The 18,564-nt window shown below is 34.6% G+C and overlaps 1 long non-coding RNA gene across 1 annotated transcript in view; it reads right to left on the bottom strand.

Annotated features, from left to right (window-relative positions):
• The window catches only part of LOC146544331 (uncharacterized), a 100,848-nt gene that overhangs the window by 67,921 nt on the left and 14,363 nt on the right, over positions 1-18,564 (bottom strand). The gene's annotated exons all lie outside the window — the stretch shown is intronic.

The following is an 18,564-nucleotide window of genomic DNA, read 5'->3' as shown; positions in this document are numbered from 1 at the left end:
CAGAACACTCAGAAAATTAGGCAATAAATCTGGAGTGTTTAACGCTATCCTCCTACCCCTCGTCTTTCTCATTAGACTACAGAGTGACATTAGAAGTTGGTTAACACTTTGAAAGTCAAAAATCTTTTGGAAAGTTATTGTCAATTACAAATAACCAAATTACCATGTTTTAAGAAATTACATTTTCTGAGCTGACTCCTCCATATTGATTCCTTACATATCCTTACAATCCTGCAATTGCAAAGAAATTTATTTGCACAGCACTGGAAGTGGACTGTTAAAAAAGTCTTAATTGAATCCAATACCACAGTAGCCTGTCTGTGAGCAACTTGCTCTGTAAAGTGCATCCTGGGGATTTACCTGCTTAAGCTCAAGCAAAACTTAGAGCAATGCTGGGGACAACTCCACTACCTTCTGTTGACCAGGAAGGGACTGCCAGACAGATCTAGAGAAGCCTCATTAATAGTTGACCCATGGAAGCTGTTTTCAAGCAGAAGATCTTGCACTTATCCCTTGCCTGAATCTCTTTCAAAGGACCTTCGGATCTGGGTTCCAAAGAGCGGGCAAACCTTCCAGTTGGCAGTCATTTGCTCCTCATCAACTAATAGAATCAGAGAATCATAGAATGGCTTTGGTTAGAGTGGACCTCAAAGATCATCTCGTTTCAACCTCCCTGCTGTATGCAGGGTTGCCACCCAACAGATCAGGCTGCCCAGGGCCCCATTCAAGCTGGCCTTGAATGCCTCCAGAGATGGGGCATCCACAGCCTCTCTGGACAACATTTTCCAGTGCCTCACCACCTTCGAAGTAAAAAATTTCTTCCTAACATCTAACCTAAATCTTCCCTCTTTCAGTATACAGCCATTTCCCCTCATCCTATCATTATCAGACCATGTCTTTCTCTCTCCTTTGTTATCATATATCAGAGTCCCTTAGGTATTTTATTTTAGGTTTAAATTAGTACCATACATAAACCATAAGTAAGTACTATAAGTACTATAGTTACCACACTGAGAAGCTTTAGTTGTTGGTATCTGCTCTCAACTACAGTGTCTTCTTCACACTATGGTAAAGCTTATAATACATGGCATTTGCAATTAAATAACTCTTTTTATTTTTAATACCACTCCTTCCTCCTTAACTGATTTTGATAAGTATTCTCTTCCCAAGCGCAAATTATTCAGTTCAATCTAGTATAAGAAAGTGGTACTTTCTGGAAGCAATGCTATTACTGGCATAAATGCTAATATAAAAACACATTTTAAGCAAATGAACAAACAAGCAAGCAAGCAAGCAAAAAAAAAACAACAATAAACACCACAAATCTAACAAATCTACTGATTGTGAATGATTTGCTTTCTCATTCCAAGGTGATAGTGGGATAATTTTGATGAGGGATTCAGAGTCAGGGATCATCAAGTGAGTTCATTCCAGATTAATTTCCCTTTTAAAAAGGGCAACCTAGTTGTCGCCAGAATATGGAGCTGCATATCTTTGTTAGTCATTTAAACCAATCAATGCATTTTAATTATGTTTCCACGCAAAACCACCTGTGACTTCCCATCTGCTAACAAAACTCACCCATCCATGCAAATATACACAGTCTTCGAAGAAAAGAAGGGTATATTCTTGAAAGTATTAAGGAAACAAAGATGCTGACTCTTGAAGCCAGAAGCATCTGCTCATACAGTCTTTTCAGAGAGGTGGTGGATGGGAGCTTGCCACCTGGGTTGCCTTTGAAGGAATGGAGTTGAAAAGTATCCATTCCATCCATTCAGAGTAAATTAGAAGTGAATAAAGTGAGCCAACAAAAACCAAAATGATATATAGCTGTTGGTCCTGTACAGAAACAGAAATATATTAAATGTGGCTTCAGGATTATGAATCATATTTTGAACTTTTAAAAATGTGAAAAAAAATGTTAAGGAGAAAATAGTCTTGCATGTTTTATCTGAAAAAAAAATGATGCAAACAATCAAAGTGTGTTAGATTTCTGGGGAGAGAGAACTTGGTACAAATTTCTATTTGTTTATATTAAGCATAAGCTTTATTCTTTACAAAATTAATATCTGTTACTGTTTCTCTGTACCTTCCATACCCACTAACAGAGACCAAGAGCATAATTTCTTGATAAACCAAAGGATACAGTAATTACGAACAGGACACCAGGTAAGCAAAGCACGGAAATAAAGGTCTCATCTCTACCCCAGAGTTAAACTTGATTCCCAAGTGTCATGTCAGGTTTCTCTTACACTATTAAAGGTGGTTCATAGTAATAATTACAAATGGTATTTAACAATTTAAAATATAGAATTTAATTTGTTCAGAAAATATCAAGGTTTCAAAGCCATGTCCTGTTCCAATTCAAACAAAAGAGCTAAAATAGGAAAAGTTTGGATGTAATGAAAAGTAATTAATATTTTATACTGGCAATCTACAAAGTAAAATATTGCTACTTGTAATCTCAGTGATTTGACAGTTTTAGAAGACATTTCAGATCTAAGTCAGATAAGTGACAGAACTCTTTGTAATCAGTGCTTTCTTGTATTCAATTCTGATTTCATTAAAAATAATTTCTGATTTATTTACCTGTAAATTTGATTCAAATCATTCTTCCAGGAATGTGAAAGTAATTTACTAATCTATTAAGCATGTTATCTTTACACACACACACACAGGAATAACGCAATAGAAGGATATGTTCTATAATCTCATAGAAATGTCTGTGACCAAGTTGAGAAGAAACTTGAGAACCAAGTTGAGAAGTTGAGTCAGTCCTCGTACTCTCAGCCTAAGAGACTAAATCTGGAATAGAGATAACATGAGAATGGAGTTCTCAAAGAATATTTTTTTCCCCATTATTAAAACAGAAGGAAGTCCAGGCTCCTCTGAGTGTAGATTGAAAGTGCTTTTCATTACCAGAGCTGAATTGTGCTAGACTGCAGTTTTTTTTTCAACAGAGTGTATGTAGAACTCTGTTGGTTAAAGAAAATATAGTCTTATTTCCAAGTGAGTGTCATAGTTACTATTTTTCCTTGAATAATCAAGAAATGGAAATACTCTATTAGAAGTTCTTATTGTATATTTCTTCAGGCATGTGAGTGACTCTTTCAACTAGAGAACCTGTAAGTTCTTCGAAAAATGTGTGTAACTCAAAGCTGAAATAAAAAGGAAAAAAAAAATCTCCACATCTTTCAACAGAGAATTTTATAAATACTGGCTTTGCTTGATAAAAGAAATATACTTTTGGAATTGAGTAAGGCATTGAAACTGAGTGACAGTTTACTTCTCTCTCTCTTTCTTACTCTTTTTGCTTGTTTGTTTTTAATTCTTTTCCTATTTAGAAAGAATCCTTTAGTGATGAAGCTTCCTAGATGAGTGAAAATGGATAAAATAAAGATGTTTAAAAGACATTTTTATTGGCAAGGAAAGAGATGAATTGTTATACCAACTTTGTGATCTTTGGAATACTTTGTTTTTATGTTCTGTATTGGATAAAGAATAGGTTTTATGTTTGTGAGATAAAAAGGAAGAATACAACTTATGCTTATGTATTTTCACATATTGTTCGTAATTTGGAGCTATGACCTAATCATAATTCAGTTTCTGTCTTCAGTAAAAGTATGTGCCTTTGCAATCAATTTCTGGGCTTAACACTCAGCTACAATAAATGTCCTCATTTACAGCTGGAGACAAAAGGAGTAAGGAGTGTACAGCACTTTGTAGGACAGATTTTTTAAGTACTTATTGACTTAGACATTAGACCCTGGACATACAAATCATGTTATTGTCTTGCTATAATCGCTGTGTAGATAACAATTCTTTATCAAAATTTTATCTTCCCTCCTTTTTATGTTTAATAATTTCATGCCATAATTGATAATTTGATGGTACCACATGGTGACATGAGGTCTGCCACAAGTATAACATTTATCATTTTAAACTCACTGTGTTCTTATAATCAAACATAATGTATTTTCCAAAAGCTGGTATTTGAGGATGTATTCATCTCTAAATGCATGTTACAGCTATTATTACTTTTCCATAATAATATGCTTATCTATATCTATTATCCAGCAAAAACTGGAAATTTTCATTTTCAAGAATAGTTTTAAATCCTCCCTTTCCAAGAAGTCTTGTGCTTAATTTTCAAAATGTAACTGTAAAACTAAATTTTCAACCTGTAGTGCTTTTGATGAAGGCTTCCCATGTTAAACCACAGAATTTGAGATCATATGACACTGCATCTTAAAGAAATTATCTTAGGTAGGTATTGCGCTCCTCTATATGAGATAGAATGAGACTTAGTTAAGTATATATCATAGTTAACAATTTTTTTTTTTTAATTGCAATAATGGCTGGGATCTTCAAACATCATCAAATTCCCCTTCTGCGAAGCAATAAGGAAACATAGAAAACAAAGACGAGACTTTCTTCAAAAAAGCTTTTAGCAAAGTACATTAGAAGAATAAACAAATGATGTAGGAAAGAGATGAACAGAACACAGCATAATAGTAACAGTTCCATATCAGAAATCACTACCAGTAGAGAAACATTTGTAACTCTGAGAAGATATGTTTTCTTACTTGCAGTTTTGAAGGTCTTAATAGCTACTGAACAGTGGAAAGAAGAAGTTGGTACTTACTGATTGTTTCATCTATCACTAACGAAACCACTGTGAGGTTGAAACATGGAACCAGCTTGACAGCAACACATCCTCGTCAGGATGATAGCAGTGAGTAAAAAATGTGCTGCAAGACACTGAAACTGTGCACACCCTTCAGAAGGACAAACTGAATCTAGCTCCTCTGAAATTTGGCCATCTCAAAAGAAATGACATCTGTATAAATGTAGGTTTAAGATTTCCTCTAATTGCTATAATAATATGAGCAGTTACAAACCATTACACAACAAGAATTTTATGTAGTCAAAGAATTGATCAATAACAAGAATAATAAAAAAGAATTCTTAAGAGCTAGTACAATGTCATTAGAATTTACAGTTCAACAAATATGATTTAAAACAGTAATGAATATTCAAAAAGATTTTAGTAAGAAGAATCCATAGGTCTTTCTGGGTCATGTTTTCCTATTGTGATATAAGTAATCTGCTAATTATTTCCTCTATGAAATATGACTATCTTAATTAAGAAAAGCTTACAGCTCACTATATATGCAATTATTTCTTATTCTTGATAAGCACAGTTACTGGTTGGAGACTAACTCAGTGGGAAATAATTGACACAGAATCCACTTGCAGGAAAAGCTAGCTGGGAGAAACTAGACATACAGATGACGTACTGTAACATTAATCAAGAAAACAGATGCTGTCTAAAATCAAAAGTTATATGAAGTTAGTATTTAAGACAACACTTTGGAAGTGCACTTCCTTTCCTAAGCAAAAGTCTTCTGAAAGACTTTACAAAGAGTGTGTGAATGAATGGTACCCAATTCAGGAAATTAGTCGGCACTAGAATGAAGAAAGAAAGACAGATGTACTGTACTAGCAATGAAGGTAGGTGAACTTTATTAATAGCAAGGAGAGAACTTTAAATGAAATGCAATTAAAAATTGCATACATTCTCATTTACAAATATTTCAGTATGTGAGAATTGGGGTCTGCTAATAAAAATGATTCAAGGTAACATTAATGACATAGAAAGAATAAGAAGTCTGAATCAAATAGAAGTTTATATATGATACATATATTCACGATCACCGATTTGTAACTACTGTTCACTGTTTACGGCATAGGAGGAACAAAGTATGAAAAGTTTATTTCTTTTGTCTGTCTCTTTCAGATGGCTTACACTGACAATGATATCTCATAATACAATACAGAGCAGATATGATACCTCCAACAATGTGATTACTGGTAACTTTTCAACATTAAAAAATGTCAAATTCTGGTTATGTCAGATAACTCTATGGTTCTTAGCCACAATATATTGAAATTTTTAGGCCATAATTTTAAAAAGTACATCCTGCAAAAATCAATTTCAGGGTGCCTTTTTGCATTGTCTATTCTGTTCTTTGTATAAGACTTTCCATTATCTGCATGCATATTCTGATTATTTCTATCAGCTCCAGTCTCTAAATTTCCATTCAGTTTGGTGCTTTCGCATTATTCAGCCCAATGTGTCATAATTACATGGACTAAACTTTCAGTCAATTCACAACAAACCCAATTTCATTGCCAAGCTACTTGCCTCTATCTTTTATTTGGCATACCTTCTCTGAGCAGTTTCTACTTCATGCATAATCTTCATTCATGACTTTTGAAGGTGAAAATAGTACTCCAGAAAGCAATGCCAGCCAATCAGGAAATTTTCCTTTGACTATGGAAGACTAGTGAAAAGCTTTCATTGTTCATTAACATTAACTTCTGATCCACAAAATACTTGAAAGGCATTACTAACAGTTCATTTCTTGTAATTTATCTCCTACTGTTTGGCTATTCATTTTCTTATTTACTGCAAGGACTACACTTATTTATTGGCACGCAATTCTGACTAATCTTCAGTAATTTTTGTTTCCTGTCATTCCAGAGGGATGGAAGGAGACAAGTTTAAAAATGTATATTTTGTCCTTACCGTGTTGTAACAAAATTGTCATGGTACCAGTGGTGTTTGAATTTCTCTCTTAGGAAGACTGACACAGTTCAATCAGCTGCATAGAAATTACATTGAAAATAGATACTTTGTAAATTTCCCCTATAAATGAAAGTTTATAGTACAAAATACTGTCTGACCAGTTATTTTTCAGTAAAGCGCTGTATGATTTGCATATAAACTTCATTTTTTTTCTAATTACACAGAGTAAAATGCATTCATTTTGCTGTTGATTACAAGCTGGTCCTGCCAAACACCTGTGACTGCCACAAATTCTAATTTGTTATTTATTTACTTCAAAGCAATCTTATTATCTAAATGATTCAAAGCATCAAAGCCCTTAATTATTGATAGTCAATTTGATAGGGTTACACATTCTATGTCCTTGGGCTGAAAGCACTTCTCTGCTTTCTTTTCCTCAAGTACACATTTGGCTGAGCAAGAGAACACATGATTCTGCTACTAAGTGTGTTGGAAGTCACATTTTTCTTAGCTGCAACTAGATTTAGGCAATATCAAAGAGACAAGATTGACAACTATACCGTGGTAGCTAATTAACTACACAATAATAATAAGCAACATTACCATCTTTATGACTTCAGTTGTAAAAAAAAAAAAAAAAAAAAGTTTCATGTGTAGCACGTTTATTCTGTAAATCTGATACTCATCTCCACAACACTAATGGTGCATGAGTACTTTTCATTTATTCCAGGCAGTAATACTCCTTATTTACACTACTACAATAAGTGTGCATATGATGTTTCCTGTGGTCACCAGACTTTTCTACTAGCATTCTTCTGAAAATATTTGTAGCCTATCTTATCTTTACTGAAAGTATTCCTTTATCTCATTCCTTTCTAAGTCATATTCTGGCGCATGAGACGCTAGGGGAAAGCCTTTCACATCTAGACTTCTATGTTGTTTTTTCTCTTATTTTCTGATATCATTTTCTACTGCAAAAGAATTTAAATATTTGTCCATCTACCAAAAATGATTTTGCAATTCTATTGTAAATAGAATATATTATATTATATAACAAAATATATTTTCGAGTTATAAAAAAAAATAATAATCTAATTTATCTTCTACAAACAACCTCTTCAACATTTTGAAATAACTACAAATCTGCAAATTCGATCTGAGGAAAGAAAAATTGACTGGTTTTCCTGATGAAGTTAACATGTACAATTAAATGTCATGGATAAGGGAAAGCATATTAGATTCTTAAATGATTTTCATCTTAACAACCTAATGTGTTATTGTTAACTGAATAACTGAATGAAATAAAATTATTTAGCTCCAGTGCTTTCCACTTCTTTAAATCACTGGTTAATTGGACTTTCTAGGTAACTGGTAAAAGCATAGTTCTAGTTATTTCCATTCTTATTATCCCTTCCATGTCTTTTCAAATACTGTGGCATTACTTTTTGACTGAAATTAAACAACTGATGCAAAGCTCCTTGAAGTCAGAATCAAGATTTATTCTAACTTTAGTGGGATTTGGATCAAGCCCCAGATAAACTGCATTAAATCTCTGCCTTATATCCAAGCACCAAAAGCAAAATTAATTATTGTATGGCCAAAAGTCAGGATTTCCATTCAATCTGAAGACAGTTCTCTTTACTGACCTCTATAGTTTTTGCTATTTAATTTAGTAGTGGAAGTAACATTTCACTTACTCGACTCTCCATTTTTAATTCTTTATGTACTGTTGGTATTACTTGCAGGACTTTCACTTTGTGGTTAGCATCCAGCAATCTCAAGAGGAACAGTATTCTATGAATGTAAACCCCAGGCAAACAGTTTTCCTGTTTTGGAGAATTTACCCTGAAGTACCTAAATTCTACTGATCCTTTGTTATTATCAGCCTCTTTTCACTCCAATTATCATGATCCTAATCCAACTTTAATTAATATCTCCATGAAAAATGATATGGATATCAACATAAAAACCATAAAAACAAGATGACTTACTTAATATAGAGTGTCTAGATGCCAAAGTGTATTGCCATAACTTTTTAAACTAGATTCACTTCAAGCAATAGCTCAAATGTGAAAACAGGACTGAAGTGGACTGTCTTAGTTCAGATCTCCTAGATAATGGAATTCAGCTGAGAGAATTGCTGGTGAGATGGCACCTTTTTTTCCCTTGTGAGATTTAACATGTCACTGCAGTGTGTTTTGAGTATATAACAAAAAAGGTTTGTTGTAGTGATAATATATCAAAAGACCTTAAACCACAAAGGGGAGGGACCTTGCACAGATTATCTGAGCACAAGACACGTTTGGTGTCACTGTATCAGGTTTCCTCCAGAGGCAGTTGTCAGAAAGTGCACAGGTTATTCTACATTTACCCACTTATTTGTGAAATGACCTTAAAATACAGCAGTATTCATAGAAAATCTCTCAAGAGACAGCCCTCCAAGTAGAATGATCAGGTAGTGGTTGAAATTGCATCATTTTTCTGTTCCAGAGGGGAAAAAAATGAGAAAGAGTTCACTGCCAGCACATTAATGGAGTGAAGAGGTAGGGGTACCTGCCTTTAGGCTGCAGTAAAAGCACACAGCTTCCCCAATTGATCTCTTAAAGTGCATGAGTGGTAAAGCCATTCTAAAAGGAACTGTGAATGGGAGAGAAATGCATTATACTATTATGTTTGCAGTAGCTTACAGATGATCTGCCGTGGGTTCACCCACAGTCATGATCAATTAAATACACTCAGAACTATCACTTGTTTGGGGTGAGCTGCTGTTGTGTGCCTCAGAACACAAATAACACAAATACAATACAGCACTCAGTTAAGCACATATGCCAATCAAAAGATATTAGTGGAAATGTCTTTGTCAAGTACACTGGTCTCAGCCCAAGGGTTCACTTACTAAAACTGTTTAATGTATGTTTGCTAATCTTGTGTATCCTTTGGACTGGCTTTGTAAACAAAAACAAAGGCATCAAGAAGAGAGCCTACAGGTTTTGCAGTCCCATTTGTGCCTGAAAAGTTTCTCATTTTTTCTGACTCCAGAATGTTTTGCCCAATACTTGAAAACTATGAGGACTTTCAGCCCTGCAGCTCATAGTAAGAATAAGATCTCTTTCTTATCCCTTCCCTTTCTACCTCTCATCTTTTTTGGACAGTTCAACAGAAAGGCTGACACATTTCAAACTCAGGAATACGATAAAAACTTGCCCTCTGATAGCCTCTGCTATGCCTGTTCACAAGCCAGTCTGAGCATTTCATTCTTTACAATCATGCATTACTTTTCAGTCAAATAGTGTCCATTAAAACTTGTATGACAAGTTTCTTTCTTTAATCACAGTTCCCATTAGGAAATAGCAGAGGATAAGAATCGGTGCCTCACCCTTTAAAAACCATCCATGAAACAAGTTTGCAAGGATGAAAACAGATTTTAATCTTTCCAATAACCAGTGTAGCAGTGTCCCAGTACAGGACCAGAAACTCATCATTTTTATGTTGTTTCTTCTCTATCCTTTTGTCCTAAAGATATATCTAAAGTATCTCTTTATCTTAAGCAGTCTTACTGACTGCTGTATTAAAACCATGTTAACTTACATAGTTAATCTAGTTCTTCAACAGTAAATATTCTATTGCATGTAGATATATTTAGAAAGTAGCAAAGGAAAATTTCAGAAAGAAAGATGTCACTGAAAATGCTAAAACAAAAGATCATAAAGCATTTAAAGCACTCTTCAGAAGAAAAGAGCTGTTACTGGGGGCCACTGAAAGGAGAATGGATAAGGAGAGAGATAAAGAGATCAAGGCCCACAGGCTTTGCATTAATGAAGGGATAGGATTTCAGTAAAGGAATGAGAAGTAGTGAACTGGGAGCCAGGATCAAGTCTCCTTTGAAAATGAAAAATGCAAAATTAGCTCACCTGTCAGAGCTGCAAATTTTTCCCCCCTTCTAGTTGTTCAGTGAGAGAATACATTTCTGAAGGTGTCATCATAGGTGCAATCAGGGGCAGTATAGAAGAGTTCCCTTAAAGGTACACTATAAAAATATGCTTCGTTTTGTTTTGATTTGTGAAGTCTGCAAGGCTTTCCTGGAAGTTCCCTAGGAACTAATTTTTTCCCTAAGATTTGACAAATGAGATATACCTGAATAATATTTCATGATTACTTCTCATAATTAAATTATATTTCAAATAATGCAGCAAGCAGCATCACAGAAATCAGATCAGTCAACAGATGAACATCTGCTCTTCATTTTCAGGCCTTCTCTCTGAGTAGCACTAGAGGCAGAAAAACCTCTCCCAGCTCAAGCATAAAACAGTGACTTCCCTCAGTAACTATGATAATAATATGTTCCATAAGAAAATTCTAGAGATATATCATACAGTAGATTGGGAAGCATCCTGGCTTCCTTCTTTTAAATATAAATAAATAAATAACATTAAAAATAGAAGCAATATTAAAAAAAACTTAAATCAATACAACCTGATTGTCAGTATTCTGTGACTTGCATGTCTTTCTGTGGGTTCCATGGATTAAGTCCGTAGAGAACATGATTACCACAACCTGAGACCCTGAAATTTTGTTCAGAATCTATGGCACCTGTATGAAATCATGATTTCATTTCCTTGCTTCAGTTTTTCAAGTCACAGTGAACTTGTATAGATAGACTTCTAGGTTTTTCTAAATTAAATTTGCTGAATGAGAACAGCACACAGAGGGGTAGAAGGGAGAGGATTACTGTGCCTCAGTCGCACAGAAAACATCTTTCAGTAACATCAGAGCATTACAAAGTATCAAATTCCCATCTCAGAATAGAATGAACATGAAAATGCTCAAGACTGAAGTGTTATCTTTTCAAATGCTTCAAGACCACATAAGAAAATTATTTCACGAATGCATCTTTTTAATCACAGTAGTCTCAAAGCTGTGATTTTTTTCTTCATTTTCTTATAAAAATAATTTTAAACTGTAAATCCGTGTTTGAAAAAACAAATCCATTTAAGATACTAAAACTAATTTTGAAATATTTTACAAACAGCTGCTGGATTATAAATTCACTGATAGCAGCCTTTTACCCTAATAAGTCTTGTTTCAATAAATCAACACTTCTAGTAGAAAAAGTGTCATTACACGAATATGATCAGCAATATTTCTGATCACTGAAATATGCTTGGCTTTTTTTTTTTTTTTTACTGTCCCACTCAATATTTTTGGACTTGCCTTCAGTTTCAAAATCTTAATAATTGATTTTCATACATGAATAGTTCCTTGGACCTTTTCTTCTTTCTCTCAGATAGACCCAGCATCTTTTCTTACATTGAAAAAGTCATCCATATACACACAGACACAAATTTCCCAGCACTTCCCAGAAGGAAACTTTTTCTTCACTTTTGTTTCCCATTATGCAGCAAGTATAAAAATTCAAAGCTGTAGTTGCTCTTTCCTCTAAGGATTTTCAAACTATATCACTTAACTTTTCCTGACATCTTTCTTCCCTCCCTTTTATATTACAAATTTCCCCTAAGCAATGCAAACCTGTATTTGCATCTTTGACAGCAAAGGGGAGACTGACAGATGGAAGCAATGCTCTCTTTGAATAATGCAAGATGTTGTGACACTGACAACAATAAGGAGTCCTAAATAATATGTCCTCCTTGATACAATTTAAAAATATGCAGCCTATTGTCTCAGCCACAAGCAAACGAGTGCATAACAAGTGCCTCGGTAGTAAGGCTGAGTTCCATCCATCTCAGTGACAGCTGACAACAAGAGACTAATCCCTCTTAAAAATACTTCCCAATCACTTTTTGCTGTAATTAAATCAACACAATGTTCAACCACACACACGCAAAGGAAAAGGGCTCTCTGTCTTAAGACATTTCAGGGTGAGCAATGTGCTTAAGAATTACTCATCAGTGCCCTGGGGGAAGTCACTGTCAATTAGAGAAGCCTGTGTCACCTAATTCCAGCCAACGCTCCTTTCTCTTTTGTACTGTCATTATTTTTCTCCAGTACTGTCCACAGATATTAACAAACAGGAATGGAACACTAATAGAATGGTAAAACCTTACAGGTTTAAATTCTTCTTGGGCATAAAGCTTCCTGAATCCCACTGACACTAATAAGGATCCCATCCTCAGGATTTTATTTCTGTCTTAGTTCGTGTCTGGCATTTTATTTGGTAAGTTATTTGCCACATGAAAGAAAGTCAGAAGAGACTTGGAAGATGTTCAGAAGGTAAGAAATTAGCTAGTCCCAGCTGTACTTTTAATTATGTTTATAAATTGATACAATTTATACTATTAGAGAGTTTTCATTAACTAGTGCAGATTTAAAACTACAGTTTCAGTGACATAATTTGGTCATTACTGACTTACAGTCCTTCAGCCAGGTATTCCTGGAAAATCCTCTCAGAAAGAAAGTCCAAAAGAAAAAGATGACAAATATAGTAATTTTATGTAGAGTCTTAAGCCTCATAATATTCAGTCAGACTTGCATGTATGCTAATAGTTAACACTGTGCTGAAGTTCTGAGTTGCATAGAAGATTGTTTGTATAAGAAAAATCTAAATCAGTGGCAAAAGAAATCAAAAGAAATCCCACAACCATTACAGGAGAAAAGACATTCTACTCAAGAGTGCCACCTACCTAAGATATTTTGTAGAATCACATGGGGAATACACTGAATAGTTCTATATCTTTGGCTGAGTGAGGTCCTGGAACACCTGAGACAGCGTGTCCAGTATACTTACACAGCAGACTTAAGCACATTACACATATACCTAAACTAAATTGCACTAGTTATACCGCAGCCATATAAAAATGAAATTCAGCATGAGATTTGCTAAGTCCTATATTCACTAAGATACTGACACCAGAAAGGCTGACTCAAACCTGCTTTGGAATGTCTCTATAACACTGATATAGACAGACTAGTCACAGACTTGAAGTTATATCTACTTTTCTAATCCTCTCTTTGGCTGGTGTTACTCAAAGTAACTGCAGGCTTCTTGCACTGAACAAACCCAGCCACAGCTATGATTTCTATGGCCATATCTTATCAAATCAGCTTTCACAGCTGAAGTATAAAGACTGACACAGCAGTGGAGATGTCATTGTAATATAATATTATATCGCAAAAGTTCTGGCACTACCAATCACAAATTTCTGTATTGAGGCTTCAAGTACAACCTCCTGTGCAAGAGCTTCCCACTCCACTCTATCATTAACCAAACCACAAGAGATGCATTGCAGCTTGCAGTACATAGAGGTATGTAAAAATAATTATAGGCTGAAATTGGCTTTTATTTTCAAAAGACTATAAAAATCATTCAATTTTCTTTCTAAGAAAACTGCGTGGAGGAAAACACCAAGGGTATGCTTTTTCTTCTATAGAAAGCTGAACAACTAGTTAGGAGGTTCAAGTGATCTTTTGTTGAGTTTGCGATAGAAATGCGGGTATATAACTTACTACAAATCTTAAGAGTTTGGCAAGATTACTCGAAATGAACAATATTCACTGAAGAAAGTAAAGAGCAGCAAAATAAAATTTCATACAATTTCAATCCTTGATAAAATCTGCCTTTGGTGGAGGAGTTTGCATGCCTTCACCTGAAAGAGTAGGAAAGAAAGGCTCAGAAATAACCTTACAGCCATCTTCTGCCATCTCTTGTCATCATCAAGCAGTGCTTGTGAGGTGGCAAACATACGGTTTTTTTAGAGTCATTTGCTTATAAAGAGTGGGCTCTTCTGAGTCATCTGTGTTCTTCATGTCTGAAGAAACCACTTCAGGCAAATTCTCCACGTGAGTCTTAAGACTCTTTCATGCACAGCAGAGATCAAACCCACTTTTGGTACTGTTTGAAAGTACCATTCCAAGGTCAAAGGAGAGCTGGCAGCCTACCTCTTTCTAATGATACAGTCTTATTCCTGGTGCTGTTTTTCAGCAGCAGTGGAGATAAGTGACCCAGTTTGTCTTGGGTCATTCCAACTTTCATTTACTCACACAATACATCAACAAAATAGAATTCTGCTACTCAAGGCTAACAGACATAAGAAATCTGCCTTAGGAAACAAGATAAAGGCAAAGCCTAAGTATCCTCTTACTATATACATATACACACAGCAGGGTTGGTGAAAAAGGGTCTGCAGTTTCTTCTATTGATTCAAGCTATTTCACAACATCTGGCATGCAGTTTCTCATTGCATCTGCCTGTCAAAGGGTAGCAAAATCACTACTGAAAATAAAAAGAAACAACAGAAAAACAAACAAAAGCTTCTTTCTAAAAAGTCCTAACAGGATGGAAAGAAATATACCAAAGACCTTGATATTTAAGAAGAATAAAAAACTTTATTTTCCATTTAAAATCAGATAAAAAAACTTGTTTGCACATCTGTCTCTGATTTCCCAATGCTGATTTAATTCTAATACTCACATCATACTCGAAGCAACCCTGACAGATGTTTGATAACCAATCTGCTTTGAAACTCATCCAGACAAGTAAAATCTGTTCAGGGAATCCAGTGCTGTAGCTCAAAGGGAATAACTTTAGATCTGCCTGGAGCCACTTAATACAATTACACCTGTACAGTTCTTTACTTGGTATGTTTACTATATGTCACAGGGTAGTAAATGAAAAAGAGTGAGTTAAGCATAGTTTTAAATCCATATCCCACCTGCCTGTGAGATAGCACGTATCATCATTTGCTACCTCTAAGGAGATGGGAGATTCATGAATGTAGATTTTTAATTTCAAATGAGTACTTGTTTGACCTATAATTTCAATTTAAAATTGTCACAGCTTCCTAAGACTGAGAATTTCTTTTAATTCACTAACACTTTTTAAGTTCTACATTAATTCCACCAAATACAGCACAATTCTCTGGAAGGTATACTTATCCCTTCTACCATTTTTAAGAATGCTACCATGATTCGACTTGCTTGTTAACCACCAAAGACTACTAACACAAATGTTATGGGGCTTCAGAAGGCATTTTATTATTATCTATTTAAGGCACCATGCTATCATGGACAAGCAACAAAAAATTAGAAAAAAAACAACCAAACAAATAAGAAAGAAAGCATGCAACAATTAAGTTCGTAGGCAGAAGTTACTACATCCAGTACTTCTTAAAAATATTTTTCATATCATAAATCATATAGCAGAACATTCCTGATCTGTTTTATTGCTGCAGGAGAGAGATAACTCTGTTCTAACGTTCTTAATTGTAATGTTTTTATAATTCACTATTCTAAAAAGGTTTCAATCAGAACTGATAAGAGTTTAACCAAAAGCATTTGTCCACACAGCCTTGTTCAATTTACTAAAATGTCCAGGCTGCCTCTGCATGAAATCCTGAGAAGTGCGGCACAATCCTCAACTTGTATGGCAGCCAAAGCCCATTGCTTGTCACTCTATATCAAAGAGAAAGCAATGCAGAATTAAATATGGTTGCTGAGCTGGCTGGGCTCTAGAAGGATGGAGGAGCTCTTGCTTTAAAAGACAGTAGGAATTTAACTAATTTTTCAACATGTATTTCTGAAATAATAGAGCAGTTTTCTGACTAGGATAAAGACAGTGCAGTTTGCTGTGTTTGTTTAAATAAAACATTCCAACTCAGCTCTGGTAATGAGATTCCTTGGGGATTGTGCAAGCGGTATATATAATCCACAATCCACACTACAGCAGGCAGACTGGAACTGGAATAAAGCTCTTTTGGGGGGAGTTACACAAAGATCTGCTTTAATAGTTGATAAGTGCATAGCAGCATGTTGCGTGATTTTCTGACTACCTGTTTTTGGAACTTGAAAGCCTGAGATTAGCAAAGCGGGTGGAGCAGCAGTTAGCTACAGAAGAATAGAGTTTGTAGAGCAATTGGAAATCACATTTGGAAATCAAACTGTAACAAAATATTCATAGCATTTTCCTCAAAAATCATCTTTGTTATATTTTCTTCTTCATATTTCAACCTTGCAGCAACTTTCTGATGCTCTCAAACTTAAGAAAACTTAAGATTTTCAGAACAATAATGATAACATAGAATGAAACTTGCTTTTTTTTTTTTCTTTTCCAAAACTCTGTTTGAAAAGTCTGGTTTTATCCATCTGTTTGGACAATTGCTAAGTCTTTGATATCAAAGCCAAGTACAATGGGAAAAATTTTAAAAAAGCATCTGTTACCTAAAATCAGTACTATAAAATCTACATTACTTACACAGCAGGAAGTCTCTAACATTATTCCTCAGGCCTCATGCATGCAGGAATCATGCTTGTCATGATTCTCATACTTCCAAGTCATAATTTGCTTTAATTCAAGCTATGAATTCATCAACTGTGTGAAAAGTATAATAAAGCCAAGTACTCTGTGCAAACCCTTAAAAAAAAAAAAACCCAGCTTCAGTCAAGCCATCTACTATCATTTCACAAGAGCTGTGGTTAGTAAATTGTTCCAATAAATGAATTGCTAAAAATAAAAATTAAAAAAATAGATAAACTGAAATCATGTTATGGAAAAATTTTGGTGAAATAAAACTTAAAAAAAGAGGGACATACTTTAGTGGAAAGTATTGGTGATAGGTGGACAGTTGGACTGGATGATCTTAGAGGTCTTTTTCCAGTGATTCAGTGATTATAAATCAGGTCATCATTTCTGACTGGAAGAGATGTTTAGGCAACCACAGACCAAGAAAGGACAATGAACCAAAACTGTGGTCCTGACTGTGTCACATGAGTCAGATATGCTTCAATACATAGAAAAAACGGGAATATCTGACATGAGTGAAATGAGCATGCCTTTATCACTGTGTTCATGCTTGTTCCAGACTTGACAGCATCGGCATCTTCCCACTCACACTCAAGCATTATCTAACTTATACTGAGCACAGGCAAACACTTCTGTCTGCAAAAGATGAGTAGGCTTTTTCTAAGATTATATGATAATGTATAGTGACTCACAACAGAACTACATTGATTGAGTTGGCAACATTGCAGAGGCCCAGATAAAACAGACAAAAACAAAGACTATTTTAAAAGATATGACTATTACCAAAGAAGGCTGCCTCTCTTAGGGAGTAACTCTAAAGAGTGATTCAGTAAAGGCATTCAGGTTTGTCTGGGCAAAGTCAAACAGCATTGTGGGTTAGCCTAGAGTATGAGCAGATAGGGTAGCCATCCTTCCTTTATAAAGTTGTCCCTCTTCTTTCAAAGATTATGTGATTATTTTTTTAAATACATCCATCATTTCATTCACTGTCTAAGAGGAAAGGTGAATCAATAGGTCAAACAAGTAATGTAACTACTGATTAAATTTTGTTCTCAGTATATGTTTCAGCCAAGAGAAATATTGTTTTTTAATTAAAAAAAAAAAAAGAACAATAGTTTACATTTACATTCCAGCTTTAGAAAGCAAATAATTTTACAAGAAGATATGAATCAAATAATGAAATGTAAAAAGAATCTCTCTAGTCTTTCTGAAGGAATTGCTGCTAGAATTAATATGTTTTTATATATTTTATTAATATGTTATTATATATTTTTTTTCTTAATGTCTAAAGAAGAATTTCATCTCTTATATTTATCAGGAAATAAATATCAGCCATAATACTACTGTTGGTACGCTGAGAGCAGAAAAAAGATGATGAGCCTGATTTAAGATTGATTATTGACTGACTAAATCTGAATTCATTTAGAGATTCACTCAAAGTTAGGGATTGGTTTTGTGATAGCCCACCCAGTCAAGGTTCGTTAAATGAAATGAAGAAAGAACCTTCCAAACTGATTGATTAAAAAAAAAAAAAAAATTGATTCCTAAAGACAGCAGTAGTTGGAAGACATTTAATCTAACTTACATAGAAGCAGTCTCTCTATTTCTTGTGGTAGATCATTAGGCATAAGAAACACATGAAATAATTCTACCAGCGTGAACAGTGAGACTAACAGTCTTGAAATTTGGTCTGTGACTAAGAAATGTGAAAATATTTATT

This window comes from Meleagris gallopavo, chromosome 5 (assembly GCF_905368555.1).
Source record: "Meleagris gallopavo chromosome 5, MGAL_WU_HG_1.1, whole genome shotgun sequence".
NCBI classification, from domain to species: domain Eukaryota; kingdom Metazoa; phylum Chordata; class Aves; order Galliformes; family Phasianidae; genus Meleagris; species Meleagris gallopavo.
Note: the sequence above shows the minus strand (reverse complement) of the source record. Positions and strands in the feature narration are given on the sequence as shown.